Below are 8,291 nucleotides of genomic sequence, written 5' to 3' on the forward strand. Positions count from 1 at the left end.
CCACCCCACACAGGCAGTTTCATCATATTATAATTCAAACAGTATCACAGCCAAATACACAATTTCCTGTGACTGTAAACTATTGGCCTTTATGTTAGACAGCCACAGGCTGAAAAGTAAATGAGAACTAAGCCTTAAGATTGTGAAGAGGACAAGAACCAGCATTCCCCCTCCCTTTTCATATCCAGGTAGTGATGTCAACCACTTACTATGTTTCCTTTCTCCATAGACATTTCCCTAAATTAGCCAATGTTAACTTTACTCCCATTTTGCACACAACTGGGGTGAATACAGACGTCTTAACCTTTTGGGTCTGATACTGTGACTTCCACTCAAACGAACTTCATATTGTGTTCCATGAGTTTTGCCAAGATAAGAATCACAGGCAGCTTAAAATGTGACAGATGAGGATTTTGTTAATGTGTAAGTCATATGGATGTAGGTGTCTGTTTCACCTGCATACCTATTAAAATTAGGCGTTTGTAACATTGCAAGTTGATCTCCAGACACTTAAGTAAATTGGTTTCAAACCAGTTCTCCAGACTTTTATTTGCATTCAAATGAACCATCAATTAGTGTCAACATATACTATGAAATAGGAGCTATTCTGGAGAAACAACTGTAAAACCTCTGGATCAAACTGATTTTACCTTACCAGTAATGCAGAAGGTGTTCATCACAGATAAAACCCAGCAGTTAACAAGAATCCCAATTTCAGGTTACAGCTCAGTGTAGAGGGAAGGTTTTTGAAGGCATGGATAAGTACTTGATGCCTAACTTCTGTCAGAGACTGAAGGAGCTAATGTCTCAAACACTGTGGTGGGCCAAGTTCTGCTCAGTGCTGCGCTCTGCTAACCTCGAACCTGCCCAGTCACAAACCACCCCCCCGCAGGCAGGTGAGAAGGCGGTGGGCGACAGGGCGGGAGGGTGGGCGGGAGGTGGGCGGTTCCGTGTTCTGATAGGCTGAGCGGGGCAGCTCGCCGTATATGGCCAACAGTCCGAGAACGGTCGTACCTGCAGGGAGGGAGACGTCACTCCCCAAACAACCCCCAAGCCCACCGACCCATTTCCAAAAGGTTCTGGAAGCACTAACTGTGCACGACACCTAAGTAGCCTAATGAGTTTGAGGGCCCGCCCGAAGGAGGGGCAAGAAGCTGATACAAGGACAAACTGAAGCCCCATGTGCGCGTGCCCACCGGAACTGGACCCCCGGGCTGACTGGACCCCTGGACTGACTGGACCAACGCTGGACCCAGGACCGGTGAAATCTTCCTCTTTTCTCTCTCTCTCATTTTTTTTTTTTTTTTCCATAATCCCCACACCTCATCTCTTTAGACATAAACCGTTGACCCAGTCTGGGACTAGGAGCGGATCCAGCCACCCCTGGGCTCCTCTTTGAGGAGGAGTCTAGAAGGCGAGGGGGTCTGCTCTGAGCCTCGTGACTCAACGGGAGGACTCTCCTTATTGTCCTCCCTGAACTGATCCCCAAATAAGCAAGGCCTGTAGTGTATGTTTGGTGATGCATGGTCAGCATATGTTACACAGCTCCTGATGTAGTTTCATGCCAATTCTTCTTCTGAGCGTACCAATTCTTGTTGCAAGCATGCCAATTGTTGTGAGAATGCCAATTCTTGTTGCAAGCATGCCAGTTCTTGTTCTGAGTGAATAAAAGTTGAGTTTTGTGAGTTAAAGTATCCCTGGTGTTGTTTCACCTTAATCCTGACCTGGGAATCGGCAAACCTGAGTCATCATTCTGAGAAATTGGGACGTGACAACTTCGCCTCTCAAGCGACATAGACATTGACTGCAAGTCAGAGAACAGCTAGGATTTGTGTTTGTAGAAAGATCTTTGCAGCACCGCCGGGGTACAAGTCTCTCAGAGAAAGGGGGCACCATGTACTCACCACAGAGTTGGGATATGGCAACTGGCTGCCCTTAAACAGAACCCCAAAACTTCGGCAAGGCAGTTCCAGATTTCCCATCTCAATATGTATGGGTAGAGTGTGAGGGGCAGAATATGACTGCCTAAGATGAAAGATCCTTTGGTCCAGTCCCTTTTTTTAACTTAAATTTTGGAGTAAAGTCAGTTTATGTCATTTCAGTAAGGGACAGTTTTTCAAGTATACAGTCAATAACCTTACATGAAGCCAGTGTTTTGTGTCATTCATCACTCCTTTGGACATAAAAAGACTATATTCAGGCCATTTATTTTAGGTGTCTGACTTATACGTTGCATCTTAGTTCCTCCATTGACAGTATTTTAAACCAGGGTCTATCAGCCCCAGCAGGAGGAGATTTGAATCGGTTACTGCTGTCTTGATATTAGAGTTGAAGAAATTTTTCCAACTGTCAGACAGACACCACAGCATAGAGACTCCTCTTAATCGGTGAAGGGAGATGGGGGTTAGAGGCATCTCATTCTGTGAAAGATGTTTGAGAAGTGCTCATGTCCTTCCATCCCTGCTATGGGGAAGTTTAAATTCCTGGCTTAGACTAGGTGCTTAACTCTTAGACATGCAAAATTAGATGTCATAAATGCCACTCCAGGTTATCAGAGATTCAAGAGCTCTAAACCTATAGGCTCCAGGGCTTCTATTTTTAATTATTTTAAAAAAATAATTTTAAATGCACTTCCACAAGTTCTGCCACTTTGTATGTACTCATATTCCTGAAGAAGCCAAATCTTTTCTTAAGCATCCTCAGGCTTGCATGTGATGCATCTCTCTTTAGTGTTCTGATATGGAGAGGAATCCCAAGCGCAGGTATCTGCATTTGAGAATCAGTTTGGTTTATCTTTAGAGACAATGCAATAAATGTTCCTAGAATTCACTTAATTTAACCCTGAAGTTGAATCTAAAACAGGTCAAATGAGCCTTGAATTTAAAATACACACTTTTCTTCATTCATTACAGTGAGAACTTGGGAATGTAGGTACCCGCACTGCAGACACCTAAAGGCAACTGTGTTTAAGACCACCCAAAGCATTCATTTCTTATTTTACTTAAAATTATTTTATTTTTTTTTTTAAGATTCCCTCCAATACCACTATTGTGTTGGAAACACATCGGCTTTGTACTTCTATAGATAAGGTAAAATTTGAGCCCTAAGCATATACATTGAATAAAGAAGTGGAAGCCTTGTTATAGACATATTTCACATGAATATTTAACAAGAGAAAATGCTCAGAAATTAGATCTCAAAGATCTCAACATGAGGCAGGCCTGGACACTGTTAAATTATTTAAGAGTTATTTGTAAATATACAGTAAAATTGCACTGTAACTTTTTCTGAATACTTGAAATATTGTTTCTACTCAGTGAATTTCAATAGTTTAAATATTATATAGAACATTTACATGAATCCCTCAGATCTTCATATTAAAAACATATAATTTTTTAAATATTATAGCTTCTTTGGTAAGGACTTTATTTGCAGAGCATTGAAGCTTAGAACTTATGATGTAGGTCTGTTCCCATGCCAGGTGACTGTATTTGTGAAGTGACCTTGGGAGGGCCCAGTTTCAAGGACTGGCAGCAGTCTGAAGTGTGCCAATTCATTGATATAATGGTGTTCAGTCTGAAATGAGTTCTTCAGGAAACTTTCCCTATTTCTGAATTAACAGTGAAGGAAACCCAGTGGGTTGTAACTCCTTTAATAGCATTCTGTAGAAATATGATCGTTCAGGTAGCTTGCTGCCAGACATAACTCTCCTTTGTAGATTATAATGTACAACTTAAACTGCAGCTGTAATATTCAGGGCTCGAAGCCTGCAAGTACTATACAGGAAGGGTTGTCTACCTCTGCACAATTCGTGGTCCAATTACCTCAGATAATTGAGTTTTCTGCATCTTTTAGCAAGTTATGGCATAATTATACCAAAAGGACAAGGACAAAACAAAGGGAATTCTAATAGTCACAGGTAGAGTTATAGGATATATGAAATCATTTATAGGAATGTACTAAAAGAGCAAATTATGTATCTCTTGACAACCTGTGGGAGCATGGGCTAAAACACAGCATATAGTATCATTGAGGAATGTAAACAGTTTATCAGGGAAAAGGAAAGATTAATTAATAAAAATAAATATAACTTGAAAACATGGAGTAAAAGGTATTAAATATGACATATTTCCTGTGAAATAATCTACCAATAGGGAGATTGAAAGGATTAGATTCTAAACCTGCAGAAAAGAAAACGATTAAATACTAGGGATGAATTAATAGCTGTAAGTAGAAAAGATACAGATATGTAATGCAAGCATTTATGATACTTAAGCTTAAGGGAGTAATATGTTACTTAGTCTATCCACTCTTCAGGGCCACCCAGACAGGAGATGTGGTAGTGATGGCTAAGGTGGGCACGTACAATGGGTAGTTTGTGTAACTTGGGCAGCATCAGTACTTCGGCAGTAACTGAAATTTTTATTTCAATAAAAGGTGAATCAATCATGACAGAGAATATGTACTAATGGATCTGGTGGGATATTAAACAATAAATAAAACTGACAAAGCATGGACACCTTTAGGAAAAGGATCTTGCACAAGTCTTGGGGGAGTTAAGGGACCCTAACTTTAAGTTATTTTTTGTCTTTTTATGTCTCTTTTATTTCACCCAGGATAATGTGATAGTTTTGAGCTTGGTCTGTGGTCTACAGAAGTATATAGGAGCTCAGCTTCCATAGAAATAAGTGAAGTTTAAGCTTCTAAATACATTTACGGGTTCAGTTTTTGGTCCTCATTTTTTTCCAGTGCCTACCCTTGTGAAAAGCCCAGCAGCCTATTTATCAGGAAAGAATCAGAAAATTGTAGGAAAAAATAGGACTGAAAAGGATGTCAGGTGGTCAAGTAGTCCACCTTCCTGCCCCAGGGTGGGATTAACTCAGCCTAGACCAAATACCTATTTGTCTAATCCAATAAAGGAGATTGCCTGGGGAGGCCATGCAATCTCTGCCAGTCAATCATAAATACAGACAGTGCAGATCAAAACCTCTTACTCTGCCTCCGAGCAACCATGCACACACGGTTCACTCAAGGAAGGAAAAGCTAAATCCCAGAAGTTCTTTAATGATACAGTCTAAAGGCTGAGACGTTAGTTAAACTTTCTTTGATGGAACCAGATCCACCTGACACGGCACAGGAAACACTGCAGTGATTCGAAGGCTGCCTATGCTACAAAATGTATTTCTACCATAAACTCTTACAGGACATTTCTTTACATAAGAAACAAAGCCAAAGCAAAAAGAGTGTTCTTCTCCATAACTCACTTTTAAGATAGTTGATCCATCTGAAAATAAGAGTGTTAGTGGAACATGTGCTGCTTTGGGGGTGGCTCCCTCATAATATTCTGGCTTTGTATATGTGCATGAAGGATCAATGTCGCCCTCTAATAGGACTTTGCAGAAATCAGAATACATCTGTGTTACCACTAGCTAAACTGCTTTGCTGTCTTTTGTTTACTGCTGTTTCTAGTTATTGGTAAATTTTCCCATTTGCTACATTTCATACCCACTAGCATTGCTTTCCAAACAGGACTAACAAACAGGACAATTAGCAATCTGGCTTTCTGTTCAGAAGTGTGCTTCTTGGGTTGTTTTAAGTGGGTCTCTTGTATTAATAAATGGCTTTTGCACAGAAAAAAAAGTGTCAACATACAGGATCTTAAGATGCAAAAGAAATAGAACATATAAGAAATGAAGTCTTTTATATGAAACATTACTTTTATAAGCAGTAGATATACAGGACCCACTACACCTATGGAGTTAGATTCATTAGCAAGCAGAGTTTTGTTATTTTTTCCTTCAAATTCTAAATACTTTTTTTCTGTATGAGTGTTTCCCACTGAAAACAACAACACTAGAGTTAGAAAAGTAAACAAAGGTTTCCTGATCTTGCTGGGCTTCAGTGCAAATATGTAGTTCAAGCTGTATTCCAGAAGCGCTGTTTAAAGCTCTTAGATGTATAATTTAGCAATCCTTGCTAAACTCTTGCATTACCTGCCAACTAAACAATGACATCCTGCTTTTTGGCTGGAGGGGTCATAGATTGTCCTGGAGCATTCCAGGGCTGTACTGCCTGATTTTCCTGTAAAGCATCCAAAATGTGTCCAATATATGGCCAAAAGGCATAAATTCAGGGGGTTTTTTTGCCTGTTTGCACACCAGCCTCAACATGCACACGCTCATGTCACAAGACTGATTATTTTAGTGCCCTCAGAAAACAGGATTGCTAATGCAGTTCATCTTGTCTCCATAGTTGAAGAAAAGAATGTGTCTAGGAAAGAGGTGACGGCCGAAATAGTGTATTTTCTGTGCTGAACCCTAACTTGGTAATCAACTCCTCCTTTTGCCTTGATTTTGAGCAAAAGGACGTACTGTTTCTAGAAGAATCACATAAGCTAGAATCAGCATGATCAGCAGACTACAGGGCTCAGGAGAGAACTGATTAAACTCCTTTCCTCTTTTCCCTTTCACCCAAAGGCACACACATAGGAACACCTCCCCATGCTGCCAATTTGATCTACTTGTACTTCAGGCAATAAATTCTGCCCTAACAAGCAGTCAGACAGAGTGAATGGTGATATCCAAGGCTGATCAGACCACCCTCAGTTATCTCTCAGGGGTGGGTCTGTCTGTTAGATAGTGATAGTATTTGTATAGCATGTCATGCCAGTAGTATATCACCTCTCAGTAAATGTTGATACAAAATTTATTTTACTTTAAAAAAGAAACAAAGTAAAAAAAAAAGGAAAGTCAGCTATTCATATCTTGACTCAATGTCCCCTCTCCCCCAGACTTTTAGAGACGTTGAGTGGTTCAAGTGCCTAAGCACAGGTCTCTAGCACTATCTTAGGTGCCACACGGTATCTGAGACATCATGCTGGGCTAGTAAATATGATACCAGACCTATGGAAGAGCAGCTACAGCCTTATGGAGCAGCAGAGGCAAGACAAAATACACAAAGGCATCTAAAAAAATGCTACTGGGCATGTTTAGGCACCTGAATCTCACCCTTCATATTGTCTCAGATCCTCCTTTCCTGTGTCAAATATAAGTCAACTATTAGCATCCCCCTCCGAAATACACACATGCCAGGTGTTCTCAGGGGGTGAACATTCATTAGTAATGCTCAGGCCAGGGACTAAACTACTCTTCTTCACTACTCTCAGATTCAAGAGTCAGCATCATCAGCTACTATCACCTGATCCCTCCTGCCTCAGTTTATTAAGATAAACACTCTAAGGACTATCCTCTTCACTGCTGAAGCAAAGAAACAGCTCAGCTGCCACCTTGCCCCATGGCTCCTTCTCCTTTCCCTGGTGTCTGACTTGCTACAAGTACTTGTTGCTCTCATGGTCTTACCCTTCTTTCTGTCCTTCACTTTTACACCACTACGGGCTTCAGCTACTCTGCTATGTCTCTAGCACAGCGAAATAAGAGCTGCAGGTGTTACCAACCGAAAGAAGCAGAGATGTGAGCAGCACTTCCACCCTCAGTCCAGCTCAAGCCTGATCCTTGGGGTCAGACACCCGAGCTTGCATGCCAGGAGGGCACAAAGGAGCCCTTCTCACATGGGAAGCAGTAAAAAAACCCTATAAGTTATTTTTTACTGGCTACTTTTGTGGACTTCCTTATTCTAATCCCAAAATGAAACTACCTGTTTGCAGAAGTTTTTTCCTTGCTCTCGCCAAAAAATTATTAAATTAACTTTGTGCCAGGAGGGCACAAAGGAGCCCTTCTCACATGGGAAGCAGTCCCAAGGATGCAATGTGGAACTCATGCTGCATTTTTAGGATAAGCCTGCTTGGGCCTGATGAAGATCAGAGAAACAGTAGAGAAGTATTGTAGGTAATTTCAGTAGGATCTAGGATTTGGTAATGCCAGGAGTGACTAAAGATGCCTGACACTTTTATTAGAAGCAGCTGGAGAGAGTTGAAATAACTCATTTAGATTTGACTGGATCTTGGTCTTTTGATAAATCACACAGATGCACGCTCAGTGGAGCTGCATGGGGCTTCTGAAGGCTGCCTAACAAGGACTGTAAAACATAGATCTGAGCATTGTCTGAGGAAAGTCATTTTTTCAGAGCTGCAACAAGACAAGCACGAGGTGAGGAGAGGCTACCCAGTGGGGATGAGCATGTCCTACCTCCTGCTGCTGCTCTCAAGGAACAAGGGTCTCAGGTCTGTGTGAGCAGAGCAAATAGGAGGAGGTGAAGGGATAAACAGCAGGGCAGGTGGGTGGGTAGCATGGAAGTCAGGATTGGGCACCCCAAGTGTTAACTTCTCAGGTTCC

The sequence above is a fragment of the Buteo buteo genome, chromosome 18, assembly GCF_964188355.1.
Source record: "Buteo buteo chromosome 18, bButBut1.hap1.1, whole genome shotgun sequence".
In the NCBI taxonomy this organism is placed as follows: Eukaryota; Metazoa; Chordata; class Aves; order Accipitriformes; family Accipitridae; genus Buteo; species Buteo buteo.